Genomic DNA, 26747 nt, shown 5'->3' on the forward strand with positions numbered 1-26747 from the left:
CTTTTTAAATGTTCAAATCATTTTAAAGGCTTTATTTTTGCTTGTATATTTATTTAAATTTCTTTTAAACATTTGTCTAGTTTGTTCAAAATTATTTTAATCGCTCTATTTGTTATTTAAATATTTTATTTGTTGCCGTGACATCAGAATATTTAAAATGTTTAAATTCTTAGATGTTCAACTTTGAGTATTTGCCGGAATTTTGGGCCTAACACTTTTACACACACCATTTAAAATATTATTTGTTATATATTATGCATCATATTTCTTTCACACATTAAAATACACACAGCCCAAGTCACGGCCCATTAAAGGATTTTTTTTACAGGATCAATTGATGGCCCAATTTGCATTTCCTCATCTCCAAGCTTTACCCGATGGAATCGATTTCTTTCATTTCTCTCCATTTCATTCTCACGATCGACCCTCTCTTCCTCTTCTCCTTGAAACTGTGACCACCACAGCAGGCCATTTTCCCGATGAAAACACCCTCCAGGTGAGCTGCTCGAGTTCCATCATCCGTTCCCACCTGGATTTCCACCCGGCCGAGCTCCTTTCTTTTTTTTTTTTTTCCGATTTCAGTAGCGTAAGGCAAAATATTAGTTCTTTTCTCAACATTTCATAGTTTTGGGTCGTGTGTAGATTGGGTAATCACATTTCACTCTTTTTCAGAAAGTTCGTGCCCTTGTTTCGAAGTAAATGGAGTCGGCTCCAGCTCAACCGAGCTCTCTCCCCCATTTCTGATGTTTCTGTCTAAGGCAAGATTTATGGGTTTCTTTGGCCACCAAGTAGATTAATACGATTGTGTGCTTGTTCCTTGCTTGCCTTTCATTATTTTTGGATTTAAGAATAGCAACTCGATTTATTTCTGATTTCTTAACGGGTCGTTCGAAGTCCAAGTTCTTTGTGTGTTTAGCTTAGCATTGTTTCCAGGATCCTTTTGATGTGTCGTACTCATGGTCGGTGTGTATATATTTTTTGTGATGAATGGGGCTGTTTTGTTGAGTTTCGAGCTTTTGTGCATTGCGCCCCCCTCCCCTGTTCGTGAAATATTCTGCCGTGTGCGTGAGTTTGTGTTGAATTGAGTTTTGTTTGTCAATCGGATGGTGATATAGGGGCTACCATGGGTGAGAAAGTAGCTCACACGGTAGCACCTAGGGTGTGAGAGTTGGCTAGCAAATCTTGAGGTGAGGGGTTGTTGATCGTATGTTTTAGGAGCTGGGTTTTTCTGGGAATTGGCTTGGGGCAGGACTCTCACGAGCTGGGTTTTGGCTCAAGGATAGGGGCTGTTTAGAACTAAGAATTGGCTCAAGGGCAGGGACTATTTTTGAGTTGGGAAATTTGATTTGGCTTGTAAAGGAGTCAGTCTTATGGGATGAGGCCGACTGTTCTAGGCTTGAGGAAGGGCTGGTTCTAAGGGTGCGAGTGAGTCTAAGAGGTGGTCTTAGCCTGGGTTTATAAGTTGGGATAAATGGCGTCCAATGGATTAACTTTAGAAGGGAGAATAGATTAAGGTAAGAGGGCAGAATTTTGTAAGGATTGGGACTGCCCGGAAACAAGTGTGTGAAAAAGGGTATAAATCAGAATTCGGCTAAGGGCTCGGGACAAGATTTAGCCTAGGATGTTAGGAATATGTCGGTTCAAGCGGAAACGAATTCGGTTAAGTTTAGGTGGAGTTTTGGGCTATTTGTTGGATAGGTGCAGAGTTTTGGAGTTTAATGAGGTTGCTGTCCGGAAATGGATTTTTCATAAAATGATTTAATAGGAATAGTACTCCGAGGATGACTTCTTAATTTAGTTCTAAGTGTGTGGGAGTCGTGGTTTCAAGCGGAATACTTTTTGAATAAGAATTGAGTGAGTTATAAGTTTTACGGGTGAATCGCTCGAATTGTACTAAACGCAGAATTATGGTTTAGATGCCCATCCTTGTTTTGCCGCCTAAATCACCATCCTTATCAACCATCTTTCGTCATTTATTTGTGAACCGGGTAATCGAGTAAATATTTTTAAAGAAAGTCATTTGCATGATTGCATGCTATTTTTGAGTCGAGTCAAGTAAGAATGAAAGAAAATATTTTTGAAAGAAGTGAAATGATTGTGACTATAGAAATGACGTATATGTGTGGGGTTGGGAGACGTTCTGACCTACCTTACCAAATATAGAAATGACGTGTATGTGTGGGGTTAAGAGAAATCTTGACCTACCTTACCAAATATAGAAATGACGTGTATGTGCGGGGTTAAGAGAAATCTTGACCTACCTTACCAAATATAGAAATGACGTGTATGTGTGGGGTTAAGAGAAATCTTGACCTACCTTACCAAATACAGGGCAAGATCGAGTTGGGTGTTGTCCTGACTTCCTTGCGGCATAGTGCACTGCAGCCATGATCATGATCGAAACCACAGGGTCACAATTCAAGGATCTAAATTCACAGTTACAGTTTCAATTTCAGTTACAGATCAATTCTAATTTGACTCGACTTAGTTTATATTCAGTTTCAGTCTTGTATGAGATTACGTAAAGTTTAAGAAAGTTCCCAAGTTTATTTGTGTGAGTTCATTGCATGCATTACACCTCATTCTCATATATCATTGAACTTTTCGGAGTAAGTTTCAAAGTATATTAAGTACAGTATTTTGAGTATTCAGCATGTACTTTTAAACCCTCGTTATTTCTCCCATATTCTTGTTGGGCCCCTAGGCTCACTACATCTACTTGGTGCAGGTGAAAGTTATTATCGAGATTGCGGGGCAGGACTTTCGAGTGGACTGTGATGCGGGCACGGCACATCCCTCTGACCATGCCAATCTTCCGCAAAAGTTTATTTTAACACTTTAAAGCCTTTTATTTTGTTGATTGGATAAATGATATATTAAGAATTAATAGAATTATTTGTGGGCATGTAAATATGTAATTATTTAATCTTTTGTTGTTCGAAATGTCGAAGTTCTTCTCCGGTTCTCGTTCCTTCGTCGGTCTAGTTTATGTAGTGTTGTTTGATTGTCTTTAAAATTTGCTGACTGGGACAGGTGGTTTGTGATTTAAATAAATAGGTCATGCCGAAATTTTGAAAAATCCGCATTTTATTTAGTTTAATTTAAAGTAGAGTTAGGGTCGTTACAGTTGGTATCAGAGCATGGTTCTGGTTTGGGTTGTGCCTACAGCCGGTTGCAAGAAACTTGAGAAGTCTCGCCTCAAAGTCTGTAAGTTTTTAAAGAATTTTATATGTTAGTCATACTTGAATTAATACTTTAAATGTTTTGATGTCATACTTTTTAATATTTTAAAAAATAGTTGTTTAATTTATTTAAGTGTATAGTTTAGTGTTTAATCTTGTTTAGAAATTTCTTTTAATAATTTAAAGTGTATTATTTGACTTTTTATTTTTGTAGCATGCGGCCCATGTTAAACGGAGTTCGTGTACCAATATTCCTTCTAGTTTTGGGCAGTACGTGGTTGTTAATTGAATTATTAGGTAGTGTTAGTAATTTTGACAAGATTGTAGGAGCTTGATGAAAATATTAAACTTGCATATTAGGAGGTATTATTTGATCTGTCCTTGTGATAATTTATTCCCTTATGGGTGGAATTTAGTCGGATAAAACTAAGTGAATAATTTGCTTAGGAATTAATAGGTGCATGTTTTGTCAGTTAAGTTTATGAATCGACCTCGTGCGAAGACTTGGGATACGAACTTTGTTTTATATTATTATGGATAGTTTGAGTCCTTCTTTTGTTATTTGGGCAAATATGATTTCGAGGATTAGTGAGTCGGTTATTATGAGTCTTTCAATTACGTGAACTACTATTCCGATCGTTATTTCCTTTTTCCTTCTTTTGTGGTCAAATCCGTCACAACATATACTTTTGAGTATTCAAAATTTCTTTGCACTTCCTTTGAGCATTTATGGATTCATATGACATCAATCAGCTTTGAATTCTGCCACCTTGGCATTAGTTGAACTTCTTAATAAACTCTTGTTCATGTTTATTACTTCTTGAAATTTTTCTTCGGTTCTAGTCGCATGTTGATGTGAGTAAGATTCACCTTGCCTTTTTTTTTTGGTAATCTACTTGCGTAGTGTGACTGACATCTGATTTTACTTTGAGACTGCTGTTTTCCCTGATTATTGACGTGTGTGGACTTCTCTCGACTGAAGTCACACCGATTGCTCTTAATTGTGCTTGGATTGTTTGAGCATGATTTCATTACCATTATGAATGATCACGAGGTTTGTATCTTGTTGGCTCATATTTATTATTCACGTAGCCGACATTATTATTCATTCATCCCTAGATTTGAATTATGAGTGAGTTGTTTTCACTTATTTATATATACAGCTCGTTTGTTTGTAATGCTTGCATTATTTCATTTCATATTAAGCAGCATTACTTGTATGACTGTTTTCCTTTCCTGATCCATCATGTTGAATTATTTGGGTGGATCATAGTTTCAAATTATCATTTCTATTCTGGTGTAGAGAATCGACTCGTAACTGCTTAGTAAATGTTTAGACTATTGGAAGTTAGTATTAGTACTAGATAAAATCCTAAGTTATTGTTGTGATCCGAGGAATGTCGACTACTAGTTATAACTAGTTCTAGCGAGCAGACTACTAGCTAGTAAATTAAATAAATAGGTTGATTCAATTCTAAATAGGATTGTTAGAGTAAACAGATGATTTTGGTAAAGTTGAATGGGTGAACAGTTGCGAGTTAAGAAATAAAGTTGTCACTAGAGACTTTTGGGTACTTTACATTTGAATTCTCAGATTTTGTGTATGTCAACCGGTAAGGCTATTGCACCAACTATGAGAATAGAATGATGAATAGGATGTTCAGGTAGTTTTCTGGATAAGCTGTAGATTTGGTTATTGGAAAATACTTAAGTAATGGAGGATCAATTAGAAAGCCTCTTCGACCAGGTTACAAATTCTTCGAGGTGCCCAATTGCATATTAAACTCTTGAAATATTGACTCAGGTCAAACACATAATAATTTGGGAATTTTTGGAGACTTGCTGTCGAGTTGAGCTAGGGATTTGAGATATGTCTTCAGGTGATATGTGGGAGTTGTTTGGTACATAGAGACAATCTAATCCAATAAATGGATAATAACTCGCGGTATGTTTTGGCTTCAAGGATTGGATTAGATTTATTTATAGAAATAGGTCGATCAATCCTAAGTTGAGGAGAGTTAGTTTTCCGCTTGTAAGTTAGCTGAACTAGAGTCGTTGCTTAAGGAAATTTTAACCATCCTTAGAAGCGTTGCGAGTTATAGTATCTAATAAGGGATTGAGCATAGTCAATGATCATTAAGCGTGACAATGCTAATAAGTGTCATAGGCCTTTAGAATTTCAAATGGTGATTAAGATGTTCTTGAAGAAATCATTGTTCTGTAATATTAACGATTTGGGAATATAAGCGAAATAACTCATTTTGTTGATTCGTGCGTGATTGTTGAGGAGATAGGTAATTTATTTTTTATTTTTTTTGTTTGGGCATGTCGTAGAGTTTAGAGGTGGAAATATATCTAGAGGTTTATCGAGGTATAATCGTAGAGTCCCTTGGTTATCCTATTTAGAAAGGTTTGGTGTTAGTTACTTAGAATTTTCTGAAATGGTGAATTTCTTAAGAGTTCGAGTCCTAGATCATATGTGTTAAGCTTAATCGGTAAATAGAAATTAAGCATAGTTTCGTTGTTAGGAATCTTTTAAGTTAGAAGTAAGGTCGACATAAATTATTTATTGGTTTTGCGGATATTTATTGAATGTAGTTGTGATCCAGGATTTAAAGTTATCGAGCTAAGTCAGACATCAAATATTTTAGGAGTTTAGGTGGCTAATTAAAACTCTTACAGTCACATAGGAACAGTGATTAGAAATTTCTCTTAGGCTACAAACAGTTGGGGATAAATAGAAGTTTGCAAATTTATTTTGCAGTAAGAGTTAGTCTGGTTCTTGATGATATAGATATCAGTAAGCATCAGAGTGCGCAGCGAAAGCTGACTTGGACTAACTCAAGTAGATGCTAAGTTGGAAAACTTAGTGTTGATCTGGTCTAAGGTATTCGAACCTAGTTAGTAAGTTCTGAATTTCGAGGACGAAATTTCATTTAAGGGGGAAGGAATTGTGACGCCTAAAATCCAATCTATTAAATCGCATGCATTAATTTAATAAATATTAGGATTATTATTTTTATGTTTAATTGATTTAAATTCTTTATGTGAGTTATGTGCTAATAAAATATTTTATTATTTATTCAATGATTTTATTATGCAATTTAAATTATTTTAATATTTTAAAAGTTTAAACTTGTATATTTAAATGATTGTAATTGTTTAATTTATTCTTTTAAATGATTTTAAATGCTTAGTTTATTTATTTTTAAATATTTTTGAGTGCCCAACTTATTTATGTTATTTTTAAATAGCATATGTTTAGCGGTTAATTGTTTTAAATGTCTAGATTATTTATTTAAATGCTTTTTAATTGTTCAAATCATTTTAAAGGCTTTCTTTTTGCTTGTATATTTATTTAAATTTCTTTTAAACGTTTGTCTAGTTTGTTCAAAATTATTTTAATCGTTCTATTTGTTCTTTAAATATTTTACTTGTTGCCGTGACATCAGAATATTTAAAGTGTTTAAATTCTTAGATTTTCAACTTTGAGTATTGCCGGAATTTTGGGCCTAACACTTTTACACACACCATTTGAAATATTATTTGTTATATATTATGCATCATATTTCTTGCACACATTAAAATACATGCTGGCTTGACCCGATTTCCATTTTTTTTTTCCATTTTTTTTCCCCTAGCCTAGTACACAGCCCAAGTCACGGCCCATTAAAGGATTTTTTTACAGGATCAATTGATGGCCCCATTTGCATTTCCTCTTCTCCAAGCTTTACCCGTTGGAATCGATTTCTTTCATTTCTCTCCATTTCATTCTCACGATCGACCCTCTCTTCCTCTTCTCCTTGAAACTGTGACCACCATAGCAGGCCATTTTCCCGATGAAAACACCCTCCAGGTGAGCTGCTCGAGTTCCATCATCCGTTCCCACCTGGATTTCCACCCGGCCGAGCTCCTTTCTTTTTTTTTTTCCGATTTCAGTAGTGTAAGGCAAAATATTAGTTCTTTTCTCACCATTTCAGAGTTTTGGGTCGTGTGTAGATTGGGTAATCGCATTTCACTCTTTTTCAGAAAGTTCGTGCCCTTGTTTCGAAGTAAATGGAGTCGTCTCCAGCTCAACCGAGCTCTCTCCCCCATTTCTGATTTTTCTGTCTAAGGCAAGATTTATAGGTTTCTTTGGCCACCAAGTAGATTAATACGATTGTGTGCTTGTTCCCTGCTTGCCTTTCATTATTTTTGGATTTAAGAATAGCAACTCGATTTATTTCTGATTTCTTAACGGGTCGTTCGAAGTCCAAGTTCTTTGTGTGTTTAGCTTAGCATTGTTTCCAGGATCCTTTTGATGTGTCGTACTCATGGTCGGTGTGTATATATTTTTTGTGATGAATGGGGCTGTTTTGTTGAGTTTCGAGCTTTTGTGCATTGCGCCCCTCCCCTGTTCGTGAAATATTCTGCCGTGTGCGTGAGTTTGTGTTGAATTGAGTTTTGTTTGTCAATCGGATGGTGATATAGGGGCTACCATGGGTGAGAAAGTAGCTCACACAGTAGCACCTAGGGTGTGAGAGTTGGCTAGCAAATCTTGAGGTGAGGGGTTGTTGATCGTATGTTGTAGGAGCTGGGTTTTTCTGGGAATTGGCTTGGGGCAGGACTCTCACGAGCTGGGTTTTGGCTCAAGGATAGGGGCTGTTTCGAACTAAGAATTGGCTCAAGGGCAGGGACTATTTTTGAGTTGGGAAATTTGATTTGGCTTGTAAAGGAGTCAGTCTTATGGGATGAGGCCGACTGTTCTAGGCTTGAGGAAGGGCTGGTTCTAAGGGTGCGAGTGAGTCTAAGAGGTGGTCTTAGCCTTGGTTTATAAGTTGGGATAAATGGCGTCCAATGGATTAACTTTAGAAGGGAGAATAGATTAAGGTAAGAGGGCAGAATTTTGTAAGGATTGGGACTGCCCGGAAACAAGTGTGTGAAAAAGGGTATAAATCAGAATTTGGCTAAGGGCTCGGGACAAGATTTAGCCTAGGATGTTAGGAATATGTCGGTTCAAGCGGAAACGAATTCGGTTAAGGGTGGAGTTTTTGGCTATTTGTTGGATAGGTGCAGAGTTTTGGAGTTTAATGAGGTTGCTGTCCGGAAATGGATTTTTCATAAAATGATTTAATAGGAATAGTACTCCGATGATGACTTATTAATTTAGTTCTAAGTGTGTGGGAGTCGTGGTTTCAAGCGGAACACTTTTTGAATAAGAATTGAGTGAGTTATAAGTTTTACGGGTGAATCGCTCGAATTGTACTAAACGCAGAATTATGGTTTAGATGCCCATCCTTGTTTTGCCACCTAAATCACCATCCTTATCAACCATCTTTCGTCATTTATTTGTGAACCGGGTAATCGAGTAAATATTTTCAAAGAAAGTCATTTCCATGATTGCATGCTATTTTTGAGTCGAGTCAAGTAAGAATGAAAGAAAATATTTTTGAAAGAAGTAAAATGATTGTGACTATAGAAATGACGTGTATGTGTGGGGTTGGGAGACGTTCTGACCTACCTTACCAAATATAGAAATGACGTGTATGTGTGGGGTTAAGAGAAATCTTGACCTACCTTATCAAATATAGAAATGACGTGTATGTGTGGGGTTAAGAGAAATCTTGACCTACCTTACCAAATATAGAAATGACGTGTATGTGTGGGGTTAAGAGAAATCTTGACCTACCTTACCAAATACAGGGCAAGATCGAGTTGGGTGTTATCCTGACTTCCTTGCGGCATAGTGCACTGCAGCCATGATCATGATCGAAACCACAGGGTCGCAATTCAAGGATCTAAGTGCACAGTTACAGTTTCAATTTCAGTTACAGATCAATTCTAATTTGACTCGACTTAGTTTATATTCAGTTTCAGTCTTGTATGAGATTAAGTAAATTTTAAGAAAGTTCCCAAGTTTATTTGTGTGAGTTCATTGCATGCATTACACCTCATTCTCATATATCATTGAACTTTTCGGAGTAAGTTTCAAAGTATATTAAGTACAGTATTTTGAGTATTCAGCATGCACTTTTAAACCCTCGTTATTTCTCCCATATTTTTGTTGGGCCCCTGGCTCACTACATCTACTTGGTGCAGGTGAAAGTTATTATCGAGATTGCGGGGCAGGACTTTCGAGTGGACTGTGATGCGGGCACGGCACATCCCTCTGACCATGCCAATCTTCCGCAAAAGTTTATTTTAATACTTTAAAGCCTTTTATTTTGTTGATTGGATAAATGATATTGTAAGAATTAATAGAATTATTTGTGGGCATGTAAATATGTAATTATTTAATCTTTTGTTGTTCGAAATGTCGAAGTTCTTCTCCGGTTCTCGTTCCTTCGTCGGTCTAGTTTATGTAGTATTCTTTGATTGTCTTTAAAATTTGCTGACTGGGACAGGTGGTTTGTGATTTAAATAAATAGGTCATGCCGAAATTTTGAAAAATCCGCATTTTATTTAGTTTAATTTAAAGTAGAGTTAGGGTCGTTACAGTTGGTATCAGAGCATGGTTCTGGTTTGGGTTGTGCCTACTGCCGGTTGCAAGAAATTTGAGAAGTCTCGCCTCAAAGTCTGTAAGTTTTTAAAGAATTTTATATGTTAGTCATACTTGAATTAATACTTTAAATGTTTTGATGTCATACTTTTTAATATTTTAAAAAATAGTTGTTTAATTTATTTAAGTGTATAGTTTAGTGTTTAATCTTGTTTAGAATTTTTTTTTAATAATTTAAAGTGTATTATTTGACTGTTTATTTTTGTAGCATGCGTCCCATGTTAAACGGAGTTCGTGTACCAATATTCCTTCTAGTTTTGGGCAGTACGTGGTTGTTAATTGAATTATTAGGTAGTGTTAGTAATTTTGACAAGATTGTAGGAGCTTGATGAAAATATTAAACTAGCATATTAGGAGGTATTATTTGATCTGTCCTTGTGATAATTTATTCCCTTATGGGTGGAATTTAGTCAGATAAAACTAAGTGAATAATTTGCTTAGGAATTAATAGGTGCATGTTTTGTCAGTTAAGTTTATGAATCGACCTCGTGCGAAGACTTGAGATACGAACTTTGTTTTATATTATTATGGATAGTTTGAGTCCTTCTTTTGTTATTTGGGCAAATATGATTTCGAGGATTAGTGAGTCGGTTATTATGAGTTTTTCAATTACGTGAACTACTATTCCGATCGTTATTTCCTTTTTCCTTCTTTTGTGGTCAAATCCGTCGCAACATATACTTTTGAGTATTCAAAATTTCTTTGCACTTCCTTTGAGCATTTATGGATTCATATGACATCAATCAGCTTTGAATTCTGCCACCTTGGCATTAGTTGAACTTCTTAATAAACTCTTGTTCATGTTTATTACTTCTTGAAATTTTTCTTCGGTTCTAGAGTCGCATGTTGATGTGAGTAAGATTCACCTTTTTTTTTTTTTTTGGTAATCTACTTACGTAGTGTGACTGACATCTGATTTTACTTTGAGACTGCTGTTTTCCCTGATTATTGACGTGTGTGGACTTATCTCGACTGAAGTCACACCGATTGCTCTTAATTGTTCTTGGATTGTTTGAGCATGATTTCATTACCATTATGAATGATCACGAGGTTTGTATCTTGTTTGCTCATATTTATTATTCACGTAGCCGACATTATTATTCATTCACCCCTAGATTTGAATTATGAGTGAGTTGTTTTCACTTATCTAGATTTTTTTTATATATTCAGCTCGTTTGTTTGTAATGCTTGCATTATTTCATTTCATATTAAGCAGCATTACTTGTATGACTGTTTTCCTTTCCTGATCCATCATGTTGAATTATTTGGGTGGATCATAGTTTCAAATTATCATTTCTATTCTGGTGTAGAGAATCGACTCGTAACTGCTTAGTAAATGTTTAGACTATTGGAAGTTAGTATTAGTACTAGATAAAATCCTAAGTTATTGTTGTGATCCGAGGAATGTCGACTACTAGTTATAACTAGTTCTAGCGAGCAGACTACTAGCTAGTAAATTAAATAAATAGGTTGATTCAATTCTAAATAGGATTGTTAGAGTAAACAGATGATTTTGGTAAAGCTGATTGGGTGAACAGTTGCGAGTTAAGAAATAAAGTTGTCACTAGAGACTTTTGGGTACTTTACATTTGAATTCTCAGATTTTGTGTATGTCAACCGGTAAGGCTATTGCACCAACTATGGGAATAGAATGATGAATAGGATGTTCAGGTAGTTTTCTAGATAAGCTGTAGATTTGGTTATTGGAAAATACTAAAGTAATGGAGGATCAATTAGAAAGCCTCTTCGACCAGGTTACAAATTCTTCGAGGTGCCCAATTGCATATTAAGCTCTTGAAATATTGACTCAGGTCAAACACCTAATAATTTGGGAATTTTTTGAGACTTGCTGTCGCGTTGAGCTAGAGATTTGAGATATGTCTTCAGGTGATATGTGGGAGTTGTTTGGTACATAGAGACAATCTAATCCAATAAATGGATAATAACTCGCGGTATGTTTTGTGCGACGACCCGAGTTCTAATATCTCGATAATCAAATCATCATAACTAATAGACAAGAATCAATGTCTAAACAAAATAAATTTTTTTTTTTTTTTAAAAATCTGAGCACCTCGCTCGATCGGTAAAAAGCTACCGATCGAGCGAGCACAAAGGCCCAACTCTCGGGTGAGAGCAAAATTGGCCTCGCTCGATCGGTCATTTCCTACCGATCGAGCGAGCACAATTTCTCATGTTTCTGTTCAGAAAATAATAGCCTCGCTGGATCGGTAGGAATTGCCCGATCGAGCGAGCACATTTCCAGAAGAAAAAGATCAGACATGGTTGCTGTCATAACCGAGTTCTTCCATCTATTTTCATCTAGTTTTAGCTAGAACATGATCTAAACAATGTTAACAACTAACATGCATTCTAACATGCCATACAATAGATGGAACTAGATCATAACAAGGCCTTACAATCATAATAATCAAGGCTCTCAAAACATGCAAGAAGCATTGTTATTCAATAAAGATTAAGCTACATCATGTTGTCTAAAGGATTACAACATCATTTCCAATCCTATATACATCAACAAGACAACAATTAGATCACCAACAAGTCTTGGAACAAGTAGCTACAACATGATCATGTTTATGAAACTCAACCCTATCATTGACAGCTCACTCAAACCATCTACACTCGGATCATCACGCTATTCTTCTCATCCCTTGTTCTTCAGGTTCGCTTTTGCCCGGTTCACTCCCGCCTATTGCCATGACACATACAACACAACAATAGTCGGATAACTCCGGTGAGAAATAGATTTCCCAGTAAAAGCAACTAAACATGCATATAAAACATATATCAAGCTTCATGATATAAATAAAGACAATGCATGTTTTTAAAACAAGGTTCTCTAACAAATCTCTCATTTCATCGGTTGGGATCCCGAGAAGTAGATATCATAACTAATCCACCGACTCTCCCGATCGAGGTGAGGCTACTTATCTCACTTCTCTAGCCTTTGAAGCCATTATATATGTAAATCAGACGCTAGGCTAAAACAACCACCCAGGCCATACATATACAATCCCTCAAATCGTCTAATCGAATGTTTCCGTTCATTTCAAAATCAAGGAATAAGTCTTACAAGATGAATGCAATATATATCAATCAAACCACATTCATTAACATCAAGACTTATTCAAACATCCATAGGAAAACAAATAAAAGCACATAAGCAAATAAGTATGTGATTTAGGGAACTCGATACAAACCATCTCGAGTTATAATCCCATTCAAGTAGTAGTCCACTTTTACCTTTCAAATGTGAGGTTTATGGTGTCTTCTAGCTTGTCAAAATCTGTACAAGTATCAACCATAAGCCTAATCCAAAATCTGCTCAATTTTCAACTCAAACGTCAAGGCAAAACGCTACCAACCTTGTGCTTTCTTTTATCGGTTTCAAAGTCAAGATTATCAAGTCGATGCGTCCTGTTTATAAGCTGAAACCACAACATAATTGCCAAAGAACATCAGCTTAAGCTCATCTCAATAGCAGCCCAAACATAAGATAGTAAAACACCTCAAATCAAAAGTTCGACGGCATATCGGTATAAACACGGCAATCCCGAACGCAACTATAACACTTCTAACATTCATATCAGCTGTTAAAGATTCAAACCAGCATAATCCTCAACATATCAGCAACATATAGATCGAATAGTGGCTGAGAAATCATAAGAACCAATCCAACAATTCATTCTTCAACAAAACACAACATATAAGTTCAACACATCATTTCATATCAAAAGTCTGATCTCTGTCCATTTCAAATTCCCAAATCAAGATGAACTAAGAGAAAACTTACATCAATTCGAAGGTCTCGTTGCAAGGATTCCAGAACATCTTTCGGAATTGAAAACGGATACCCGAGGCTCAAGATATCTCAATTTGAAAATGAGGAAGAAGCTTGGAGTTCTTTGTTCCTTTCTCTCGATTCCTTCCTCTGAATATCTGATAGGAATATGTGTTGTTTCACACGTGAATATCAATTTTCCATAACAAGTGTCCAGCCCAAAATAAGGATTTTGCACTTTGGCCTCTCAATTATTAATAATTGCAATTCAGTCCTCAATTTATCATTTCATTCAATTTCAATCCTAAATAATTTAAGAATATTAGAATTTAAATCAAAACTCCAAATGTTCCCAAATTAAATATTCTCGGATCAAAATTAAATAATACGGGCGTTACAATTCTCCCTCACTAAGACACGATTTCGTCCTCGAAATCTCAAGTAGTATCAACAGATCATATAACAGATAACAGAAAACTAAAAGAGACTCACATCATTGAAATATCTCTGGAAATCGTTGCATCATATCTGATTCAGTCTCCCAAGTTGCTTCTTCAATACCATGACGACTCCACTGAACTTTCACAAGTGGAATAGTCTTCGTTCGAAGTTGCTTCTCTTTTCGATCAAGAATCTGAATTGGCTTTTCGAAATAACTCAAAGTCTCGTCGAGTTCAGTCTCATCAGATTGAAGCACATGAGATTCATCAGCAAGATATTTGCGAAGCATCGATACATGAAAGACATCATGTATTCCAGATAAGGATGGAGGAAGAGCTAATCGATAGGCGAGATTGCCTATTTTCTCAAGAATTTCATAGGGACCAATGTATCGTGGAGACAACTTCCCTCGCTTGCCAAATCTGACAGTGCCTCTGAATGGAGAAATTTTCAGAAACACCATATCCCCCTTTTCAAAAGACAAAGGTCGACGTCGAACATTGGCATACTTCGCTTGTCTGTCTTGAGCTGTCTTCATTCTTTTCTGAATAAGCTTAACTTGTTCAGTCATATCTCGAATCATATCAGGTCCAGTATCAGGTACCTCAGAAATATCATCCCAGTACAGAGGAGATCGACACTTTCTTCCATATAAAGATTCAAACGGAGCCATTCCAATACTCGATTGATAGCTGTTGTTGTACGAGAATTCACAAAGTGATAGTGATTCTTGCCAACTGGTGCCAAAATCAAGCACTACAGCTCTCAACATTTCCTCCAATGTCTGAATGGTACGTTCAGACTGCCCGTCAGTCTGAGGATGATAGGCTGTGCTCAAGTGTAACTGGGTACCCAAAGCACTCTGTAAGCTGTGCCAAAAGTGTGATGTAAATCGAGGATCACGATCTGATACAATAGATTTCGGCACTCCATGCGATCTGACAACTTCACGGACATAAATCTCTGCCATCTGGTCATGTCTATACGTCATGCGATAAGGAATGAAACACGCTGATTTCGTCAATCTATCGATAATCACCCAGACAGCATCGCAACCTCTAGAAGATCGAGGTAATCTCGTCACAAAGTCCATGGAAATATGATCCCATTTCCATTCAGGCACGGACAAACTCTGTAACAATCCAGGCGGTTTCTTCCTTTCAGCTTTCACCTGTTGGCAATTAAGACATCGAGCTACAAAATCAGTGATATCTGTCTTCATTTGCTTCCACCAATAATGAGCTTTCAGATCATTATACATCTTCCTACCACCAGGATGAATGCTATAACGACTACAATGCACCTCTTTCAGTAGTTGTTGTCGCACATCAGAAATATCAGGCACTATTAGGCGATTGTGAACGTAAAGAAGATCATCTCGAACCCGGTATTCAGATACATGCCCTGATCGGACTTTCTCAATTGAATTCTGCACATTCTGATCAAGTTTCTGAGCATCTCTAATTCGCAACAATAATGCTGGTTCAACTTGAATTTGATAAAGTCGAAGAGGCTGATAACTCGTATCAAATACTAATCCAGATAGACAACAGTTTTCAATCAAATTTGATACACCAATCGTCGATAAGGACAAAGAACATACCTTTCGACTCAATGCATCTTCTGCTGCATTCGATTTCCCCGGATAGTACTTAATCTCACAATCAAAATCTTTGAGCAAATCAAGCCATCTCCGCTGTCTCATATTTAGTTCTGACTGTGAAAACAGATATTTCAGACTCTTGTGATCAGAATAGATTTCAAACTGTTCCCCGTACAGATAATGTTGCCAAATCTTCAAAGCAAATACGATGGCGGCCAATTCAAGATCATGAATCGGGTATCTGGTCTCGTGAGGCTTCAGCTGTCCAACGATTGATATAGTCAATGACAGGCTCTTCTTTCCACTGTCGTGAGTAGCTAGAACAAGAATTTCTCAATCGCTTCTATAGTACTCGACGAATAGTTAGCATGATCGAGCATAAGCAATCACATGCCCTCGCTGCATCAAAACACAACCTAAACCTCGATGAGATGCATCACAATAAACAGTGAAACCACCAGTACCTGAAGGGATCGTCAAGACTGGTGCACTGGTCATTCGTTTCTTCAACTCCAGAAAACTGGATTCACAAGCTTCAGACCAGACAAAAGGAGTATTCTTCTGAGTCAACTGAGTAATCGGCTTCACAATACTGGAAAAATCTTTAATAAATCGACGATAGTACCCAGCCAAACCCATGAAACTCTGTATCTCAGGAACAGATGTTGGTCTTGACCAACTGATCACTGCCTCGACTTTGCTTGGATCAACAGAAATACCATTTCCAGATATGATATGTCCAAGAAAGACAACCTGTTTCAGCCAAAACTCACATTTTGACAGATTAGCATACAGTTTCTCAGCTCGTAAAGTCTTCTACACTGTTCTCAAATGCTCAGAATGATCAATCAAATTCTTCGAATATATCAGAATATCATCAATAAAAATAATCACGAAGTCATCGAGATACTTCTGAAACACACGGTTCATCAAAGCCATAAATACAGCTGGAGCATTTGTCAAACCAAACGGCATAACTATAAACTCATAGTGGCCATACCTGGTTCTGAAAGCGGTCTTCGGAATATCAGAATCCCTAACTCTCAGCTGATGGTATCCAGATCTCAGATCAATCTTGGAATACACAGAAGAACCCTGCAACTGGTCAAATAAATCATCAATACGAGGCAAAGGGTATTTGTTCTTTACCGTTGCCTTGTTCAGTTGCCGGTAATCGATACACAATCTCATTGAACCGTCTTTCTTTCTAACAAACAATACTGGAGCTCCCCAAGGAGAAACACTGGGTCGAATGTATCCCTTGGCCAGTAAATCTTCCAATTGCTCTTTCAACTCTTTCAATTTAACTGGTGCCATTCGATAAGGTGCTTTCGAAATCGGTGCAGTACCTGGCATCAGTTCGATGTTGAAATCAATCTCACGATACGGAGGTAATCCTGGAATCTCATCAGGGAAAACGTCCGCAAATTCACTAACCACTGGCAAATCAGCCAGGTTCGGGCTAGTTTTCAAAACATCCACTGCATATACAAGAAATCCCTCTGCTCCTTTCTGCAAAAGTCGGGTCATAGATAATACAGAAATGAGAGGAATCTTAGCACATGAACCCTTACCATAGAATTTCCATTCTCCAGCCATCTCAGGTCTTAATCGCACTATCTTCTTGAAACAGTCTACGGTAGCTCTGTACTTGTTTAGCATATCAATCCCGATAATGCAGTCAAAATCAGACAAACTAAGTACAAAACAATCAATCTCTATCTCATTACCATCATACTGTAGCAAATACTTCTTAACTGTCTGAATCGATATAAGACCTTTTCCCAAAGGAGAAGAGACAGATACTACAACAGGTAATGTTTCAACAGGCAAAGAATGCAATGAAGCAAATCGTGCAGAGATAAATGTATGGGATGCACCTGTATCTATCAATACATATGCAGGATAACCAGAAAGAAAACAGTTACCTGCAATCACATAATCTGGTGCTCCCTGTGCCTGTTCCTCTGTCAGTGCAAAGACATGAGCCTGCTGTCTCTGAGGCTGACTGCCTGTCTGACTTCCTCATGGCCTTGACTGTTGCTGTGGAGGTGATGGTTGGAAGGAATGAACAGAAGAGGCTTGTCTCGCAGGTTGAGCCACTGATCGTGATGACTCTGCACCTCGTGACTGTCCAGCACCTCTCTGAGGACACACCCTCGCAAAATGGCCAGTCTGATGGCATATATGGCACCTCCCAGATACACCTCGGCACTGATCGGTTGGATGACCTCCACCACAATTGTTACAAGACACTCCAGACTTCGGTTTTGAACCACTAGAACTCGACGAACTGCTCCCAGACTTCTTAAACTGTTTTCCTCGAGCCTGCAAATAACCCTTCTTACCACTGCTGCTGCTGCCACCACTTTCAAATCGAGGAGGTTGTGAACTTGGAACTGGGGGTTGTGGCTGTCTCGGAGGCTGAGCGATATACGAAGCTCCTCGCTGCTGTATCAAGCCAGCTTCTGCTCCTTTGGCGCTGTTCAAAGCATCAGCAAAACTATTCGGTCGCCTTGTGTTTACCAATGTAAAGACTTCTGGAGTCAATCCATTAATAAACTGATCAGCCATTGCCTCGTCACTATCGGCAACATGTGGCGCAAACCGTAGCAAGGTAGAGAACTTTGCAGCATATTCTTCAATGTTTAAGTTCCCTTGCTTCAAGTTAGCAAATTCAGCACCCTTATCTTTGCGATAAGACACCGGGAAGAAGCGTTGATAAAACTCTGTTTTGAAGACATTCCAGGTAAGAACAGTTCCTCCACGCTCCAAAGCTCTCTTGGTTGTGAACCACCAGCTTTTCGCAACTTCATGCAACTGATGTCCAATGAGTCTGACTCTTCGTTCATCACCATAATCAAGTGAATCAAACAACATTTCCATGTCATCGAGCCATCCTTCACATTCGACTGCATTCTCAGTACCTTTCAGTGTAGGTGGATGGTATGATTGAAAACGTTTGAGCAGTGTTTCCATTGGAGTGGCAGTCATATCAGTCATGTCTCTCGAAGTACTTCCTTGTTCATTACTCAGGACTGCAGTAGCTTGTGGCACTATCGGTGTTACCACTGTCTGTTCTGGCAGAGGTGTAGGAACTGTCTGTTTTGGCATAGGAGTAGGAGCCCGTGGTCTAAGAGGAGGTCGTCCTGGTCGTCGAGACATATCTGATTATCAAAATGGTTAGGATACCATAATCATCAAATCTATCTCAGTCCTCCTCTGATCAAGACTCGGTTCTGACTCAATCGTAAATGAATAATCAAAGTACTCAACAAGACAGGCTTCCAATCAATTCAGATTATCAGGTAGCATATCATAAATCATCAGAACACATGCTTTTAATCGGTTCCGATATTCCAGTAAGCATGCATTTTTAATCATCGTAATCATACTTTCAAATAAAATAAATACAACATCTTGTAATAAATACTTGAAAGTAAATCATGCTAGCATTTACAACATGTAATTCAATCATGTATATAATCGTAGCATAATAAAATCAATAAGCAAGGAAGATGACTCGATCTACCCCACTCACTATCTAATTTAGTCCAGAATTTTCTCGCTCTGATACCACCTGTTGTGACGACCCGAGTTCTAATCTCTCGATAATCAAATCATCATAACTAATAGACAAGAATCAATGTCTAAACAAAATAAATTTTTTTTTTTTTTAAAAATCTGAGCACCTCGCTCGATCGGTAAAAAGCTACCGATCGAGCGAGCACAAAGGCCCAACTCTCGGGTGAGAGCAAAATTGGCCTCGCTCGATCGGTCATTTCCTATCGATCGAGCGAGCACAATTGCTCATGTTTCTGTTCAGAAAATAATAGCCTCGCTCGATCGGTAGGAATTGCCCGATCGAGCGAGCACATTTCCAGAAGAAAAAGATCAGACATGGTTGCTGTCATAACCGAGTTCTTCCATCTATTTTCATCTAGTTTTAGCTAGAACATGATCTAAACAATGTTAACAACTAACATGCATTCTAACATGCCATACAATAGATGAAACTAGATCATAACAAGGCCTTACAATCATAATAATCAAGGCTCTCAAAACATGCAAGAAGCATTGTTATTCAATAAAGATTAAGCTACATCATGTTGTCTAAAGGATTACAACATCATTTCCAATCCTATATACATCAACAAGACAACAATTAGATCACCAACAAGTCTTGGAACAAGTAGCTACAACAAGATCATGTTTATGAAACTCAACCCTATCATTGACAGCTCACTCAAACCATCTACACTCGGATCATCACGCTATTCTTCTCATCCCTTGTTCTTCAGGTTCGCTTTTGCCCGGTTCCACTCCCGCCTCTTGCCATGACACATACAACACAACAATAGCCGGATAACTCCGGTGAGAAATAGATTTTCCAGTAAAAGCAACTAAACATGCATATAAAACATATATCAAGCTTCATGATATAAATAAAGACAATGCATGTTTTTAAAACAAGGTTCTCTAACAAATCTCTCATTTCATCGGTTGGGATCCCGAGAAGTAGATATCATAACTAATCCACCGACTCTCCCGGTCGAGGTGGGGCTACTTATCTCACTTCTCTAGACTTTGAAGCCATTATATATGTAAATCAGACGCTAGGTTAAAACAACCACCCAGACCATACATATACAATCCCTCAAATCGTCTAATCGAACGTTTTCGTTCATTTCAAAATCAAGGAATAAGTCTTTCAAGATGAATGCAATATATATCAATCAAACCACATTCATTAACATCAAGACTTATTCAAACATCCATAGGAAAACAAATAAAAACACATAAGCAAATAAGTATGTGATTTAGGGAACTCGATACAAACCATCTCGAGTTATAATCCCATTCAAGTAGTAGTCCACTTTTACCTTTCAAATGTGAGGTTTATGGTGTCTTCTAGCTTGTCAAAATCTGTACAAGTATCAACCATAAGCCTAATCCAAAATCTGCTCAATTTTCAACTCAAACGTCAAGGCAAAACGCTACCAACCTTGTGCTTTCTTCTATCGGTTTCAAAGTCAAGATTATCAAGTCGATGCGTCCTGTTTATAAGCTGAAACCACAACATAATTTCCAAAGAATATCAGCTTAAGCTCATCTCAATAGCAGCCCAAACATAAGATAGTAAAACACCTCAAATCAAAAGTTTGACGGCATATCGGTATAAACTCGGCAATCCCGAACGCAACTATAACACTTCTAACATTCATATCAGCTGTTAAAGATTCAAACCAGCATAATCCTCAACATATCAGCAACATATAGATCGAATAGTGGCTGAGAAATCATAAGAACCAATCCAACAATTCATTCTTCAACAAAACACAACATATAAGTTCAACACATCATTTCATATCAAAAGTCTGATCTCTGTCCATTTCAAATTCCCAAATCAAGATGAACTAAGAGAAAACTTACATCAATTCGAAGGTCTCGTTGCAAGGATTCCAGAACATCTTTCGGAATTGAAAACGGATACCCGAGGCTCAAGATATCTCAATTTGAAAATGAGGAAGAAGCTTGGAGTTCTTTGTTCCTTTCTCTCGATTCCTTCCTCTGAATATCTGATAGGAATATGTGTTGTTTCACACGTGAATATCAATTTTCCATAACAAGTGTCCAGCCCAAAATAAGGATTTTGCACTTTGGCCCCTCAATTATTAATAATTGCAATTCAGTCCTCAATTTCTCATTTCATTCAATTTCAATCCTAAATAATTTAAGAATATTAGAATTTAAATCAAAACTCCAAATATTCCCAAATTAAATATTCTCGGATCAAAATTAAATAATTCCGGGCGTTAAATTTTGGCTTCAAGGATTGGATTAGATTTATTTATAGAAATAGGTCGATCAATCCTAAGCTGAGGAGAGTTAGTTGCCCGCTTGTAAGTTAGCTGAACTAGAGTCGTTGCTTAAGGAAATTTTAACCATCCTTAGAAGCTTTGCGAGTTATAGTATCTAATAAGGGATTGAGCATAGTCAATGATCATTAAGCGTGACAATGCTAATAAGTGTCATAGGTCTTTAGAATTTCAAATGGTGATTAAGATGTTCTTGAAGAAATCATTGTTCTGTAATATTAACGATTTGGGAATATAAGCGAAATAACTAATTTTGTTGATCCGTGCGTGATTGTTGAGGAGATAGGTAATTTATTTTTTATTTTTTTTGTTTGGGCATGTCGTAGAGTTTAGAGGTGGAAATATGGGTCAGATCTATCTCATATCTAGAGGTTTATCGAGCTATAATCGTAGAGTCCCTTGGTTATCCTATTTAGAAAGGTTTGGTGTTAGTTGCTTAGATTTTTCTGAACTGGTGAATTTCTTAAGAGTTCGAGTCCTAGATCATATGTGTTAAGCTTAATCGGTAAATAGACATTAAGCATAGTTTCGTTGTTAGGAATCTTTTAAGTTAGAAGTAAGGTCGACATAAATTATTTATTGGTTTTGCGGATATTTATTGAATGTAGTTGTGATCCAGGATTTAAGGTTATCGAGCTAAGTCAGACATCAAATATTTTAGGAGTTTAGGTGGCTAATTAAAACTCTTACAGTCACATAGGAATAGTGATTAGAAATTTCTCTTAGGCTACAAACAGTTGGGGATAAATAGGAGTTTGCAAATTTATTTTGCAGTAAGAGTTAGTCTGGTTCTTGATGATATAGATATCAGTAAGTATTAGAGTGCGCAGCGAAAGCTGACTTGGACTAACTCAAGTAGATGCTAAGATGGAAAACATAGTGTTGATCTGGTCTAAGGTATTCGAACCTAGTTAGTAAGTCCTGAATTTCGAGGACGAAATTCCATTTAAGGGAGGAAGGAATTGCGACGCCTAAAATCCAATCTATTAAATCGCATGCATTAATTTAATAAATATTAGGATTATTATTTTTATGTTTAATTGATTTAAATTCTTTATGTGAGTTATGTGCTAATAAAATATTTTATTATTTATTCAATGATTTTATTATGCAATTTAAATTATTTTAATATTTTAAAAGTTTAAGCTTATATATTTAAATGATTGTAATTGTTTAATTTATTCTTTTAAATGATTTTAAATGCTTAGTTTATTTATTTTTAAATATTTTCGAATGCCCAACTTATTTATGTTATTTTTAAATAGCATAAGTTTAGCGGTTAATTGTTTTAAATGTCTAGATTATTTATTTAAATGTTTTTTAATTGTTCAAATCATTTTAAAGGCTTTATTTTTTCTTGTATATTTATTTAAATTTCTTTTAAACGTTTGTCTAGTTTGTTCAAAATTATTTTAATCGCTCTATTTGTTATTTAAATATTTTACTTGTTGCCGTAACATCAGAATATTTAAAGTGTTTAAATTCTTAGATTTTCAACTTTGAGTATTTGCCGGAATTTTGGGCCTAACACTTTTACACACACCATTTGAAATATTATTTGTTATATATTATGCATCATATTTCTTGCACACATTAACATACATGCTGGCTTGACCCGATTTCCATTTTTGTTTTCCATTTTTTTTCCCCTAGCCTAGTACACAGCCCAAGTCACGGCCCATTAAAGGATTTTTTTACAGGATCAATTGATGGCGCCATTTGCATTTCCTCTTCTCCAAGCTTTACCCGATGGAATTGATTTCTTTCATTTCTCTCCATTTCATTCTCACGATCGACCCTCTCTTCCTCTTCTCCTTGAAACTGTGACCACCACAGCAGGCCATTTTCCCGACGAAAACACCCTCCAGGTGAGCTGCTCGAGTTCCATCATCCGTTCCCACCTGGATTTCCACCCGGCCGAGCTCCTTTCTTTTTTTTTTTTTTTCCGATTTCAATAGCGTAAGGCAAAATATTAGTTCTTTTCTCACCATTTCAAAGTTTTGGGTCGTGTGTAGATTGGGTAATCGCATTTCAATCTTTTTCAGAAAGTTCGTGCCCTTGTTTCGAAGTAAATGGAGTCGGCTCCAGCTCAACCGAGCTCTCTCCCCCATTTCTGATTTTTCTGTCTAAGGCAAGATTTATAGGTTTCTTTGGCCACCAAGTAGATTAATACGATTGTGTGCTTGTTCCTTGCTTGCCTTTCATTATTTTTGGATTTAAGAATAGCAACTCGATTTATTTCTGATTTCTTAACGGGTCGTTCGAAGTCCAAGTTCTTTGTGTGTTTAGCTTAGCATTGTTTCCAGGATCCTTTTGATGTGTCGTACTCATGGTCAGTTTGTATATATTTTTTGTGATGAATGGGGCTGTTTTGTTGAGTTTCGAGCTTTTGTGCATTGCGCCCCTCCCCTGTTCGTGAAATATTCTGCCGTGTGCGTGAGTTTGTGTTGAATTGAGTTTTGTTTGTCAATCGGATGGTGATATAGGGGCTACCATGGGTGAGAAAGTAGCTCACACGGTAGCACCTAGGGTGTGAGAGTTGGCTAGCAAATCTTGAGGTGAGGGGTTGTTGATCGTATGTTGTAGGAGCTGGGTTTTTCTGGGAATTGGCTTGGGGCAGGACTCTCACGAGCTGGGTTTTGGCTCAAGGATAGGGGCTGTTTCGAACTAAGAATTGGCTCAAGGGCAGGGACTATTTTTGAGTTGGGAAATTTGATTTGGCTTGTAAAGGAGTCAGTCTTATGGGATGAGGCCGACTGTTCTAGGCTTGAGGAAGGGCTGGTTCTAAGGGTGCGAGTGAGTCTAAGAGGTGGTCTTAGCCTTGGTTTATAAGTTGGGATAAATGGCGTCCAATGGATTAACTTTAGAAGGGAGAATAGATTAAGGTAAGAGGGCAGAATTTTGTAAGGATTGGGACTGCCCGGAAACAAGTGTGTGAAAAAGGGTATAAATCAGAATTTGGCTAAGGGCTCGGGACAAGATTTAGCCTAGGATGTTAGGAATATGTCGGTTCAAGCGGAAACGAATTCGGTTAAGTTTAGGTGGAGTTTTTGGCTATTTGTTGGATAGGTGCAGAGTTTTGGAGTTTAATGAGGTTGCTGTCTGGAAATGGATTTTTCATAAAATGATTTAATAGGAATAGTACTCCGAGGATGACTTCTTAATTTAGTTCTAAGTGTGTGGGAGTTGTGGTTTCAAGCGGAACACTTTTTGAATAAGAATTGAGTGAGTTATAAGTTTTACGGGTGAATCGCTCGAATTGTACTAAACGCAGAATTATGGTTTAGATTCCCATCCTTGTTTTGCCACCTAAATCACCATCCTTATCAACCATCTTTCGTCATTTATTTGTGAACCGGGTAATCGAGTAAATATTTTCAAAGAAAGTCATTTCCATGATTGCATGCTATTTTTGAGTCGAGTCAAGTGAGAATGAAAGAAAATATTTTTGAAAGAAGTGAAATGATTGTGACTATAGAAATGACGTGTATGTGTGGGGTTGGGAGACATTCTGACCTACCTTACCAAATATAGAAATGACGTGTATGTGTGGGGTTAAGAGAAATCTTGACCTCCCTTATCAAATATAGAAATGACGTGTATGTGTGGGGTTAAGAGAAATCTTGACCTACCTTACCAAATATAGAAATGACGTGTATGTGTGGGGTTAAGAGAAATCTTGACCTACCTTACCAAATACAGGGCAAGATCGAGTTGGGTGTTATCCTGACTTCCTTGCGGCATAGTGCACTGCAGCCATGATCATGATCGAAACCACAGGGTCACAATTCAAGGATCTAAGTTCACAGTTACAGTTTCAATTTCAGTTACAGATCAATTCTAATTTGACTCGACTTAGTTTATATTCAGTTTCAGTCTTGTATGAGATTAAGTAAATTTTAAGAAAGTTCCCAAGTTTATTTGTGTGAGTTCATTGCATGCATTACACCTCATTCTCATATATCATTGAACTTTTCGGAGTAAGTTTCAAAGTATATTAAGTACAGTATTTTGAGTATTCAGCATGTACTTTTAAACCCTCGTTATTTCTCCCATATTCTTGTTGGGCCCCTGGCTCACTACATCTACTTGGTGTAGGTGAAAGTTATTATCGAGATTGTGGGGCAGGACTTTCGAGTGGACTGTGATGCGGGCACGGCACATCCCTCTGACCATCCCAATCTTCCGCAAAAGTTTATTTTAACACTTTAAAGCCTTTTATTTTGTTGATTGGATAAATGATATTGTAAGAATTAATAGAATTATTTGTGGGCATGTAAATATGTAATTATTTAATCTTTTGTTGTTCGAAATGTCGAAGTTCTTCTCCGATTCTCGTTCCTTCGTCGGTCTAGTTTATGTAGTGTTGTTTGATTGTCTTTAAAATTTGCTGACTGGGACAGGTGGTTTGTGATTTAAATAAATAGGTCATGCCGAAATTTTGAAAAATCCGCATTTTATTTAGTTTAATTTAAAGTAGAGTTAGGGTCGTTACAGTACATATCATTTGAAGACTTATCTCAAATCCCTAGTTCATCTTGACAACAAGTCTGAAAATCCATAAATTTCCAAATTATTATATGTACACCCTGAATTCATGATTCAAGAACTTAATATACAATTAGACACCTCGAAGAGGTTGTAACCTGATCGTAAAGGCTTTCTAATTGATCCTCTAGTACCTTAGCATTTCATCGATAAATAAATCTACAGCTTATCCGAAAAAACTTCCTAAATATTCCATTCGTCATTTTGTTCCCATAGTTGGTGCATTAATCTTACCGGTTGACGTTCACAAAATATTAGAATGCAAATGTAAAGTACCCAAAAGTCTCTAGGAACAACTCTATTTCCTATCTCGTAACCGTTCACCCATTCAGCTTACCAAAAATCATCAGTTTACTCTTAAAGATTCTATTTAAAATTGAAACACCCATTCAAATCACTCACTAACTAGCAGTCTTCTCGCTAGAACTAGAAATAATTGATAGCCGCTATTCCTCGAAAATACAACGATATCTTAGGATTTTATCTAGTACTAATACTAAACTCCAATAATCTAGACACTTACTATGTGGCTACGAGCCAATTCTCTACACAAGAATTTGAAGTAATAATTGAAATTATGATCCACAAAAATCCTCATCATGATGGGTCAGGAAAGGAATAAAAAAAAAATACAAGTAATGTTGCTTAATACGAAATGAAACGGTGCAAGCATTACAAACAAGTGAATAATAAATTATTTTTTTTTAGAATTCTTGAGTGTTGTTGGAAGATGTTGCCACCTTTGCTGAAGAATACC

At 37.0% G+C, this 26747-nt stretch overlaps 1 long non-coding RNA gene across 1 annotated transcript; it reads left to right on the forward strand.

Annotated features, from left to right (window-relative positions):
• Window positions 1–363: 363 nt before the first annotated feature.
• On the forward strand, window positions 364–25887 carry LOC140875732 (uncharacterized). Its single transcript, XR_012148577.1, has 5 exons — window positions 364–496; window positions 673–758; window positions 2729–3207; window positions 9261–9739; window positions 25541–25887. It is a non-coding gene; the product is annotated as an uncharacterized lncRNA (long non-coding RNA).
• The last annotated feature ends 860 nt before the right edge of the window (window positions 25888–26747 follow it).

The sequence above is a fragment of the Henckelia pumila genome, chromosome 1 (assembly GCF_033568475.1).
Source record: "Henckelia pumila isolate YLH828 chromosome 1, ASM3356847v2, whole genome shotgun sequence".
NCBI classification, from domain to species: Eukaryota; Viridiplantae; Streptophyta; class Magnoliopsida; order Lamiales; family Gesneriaceae; genus Henckelia; species Henckelia pumila.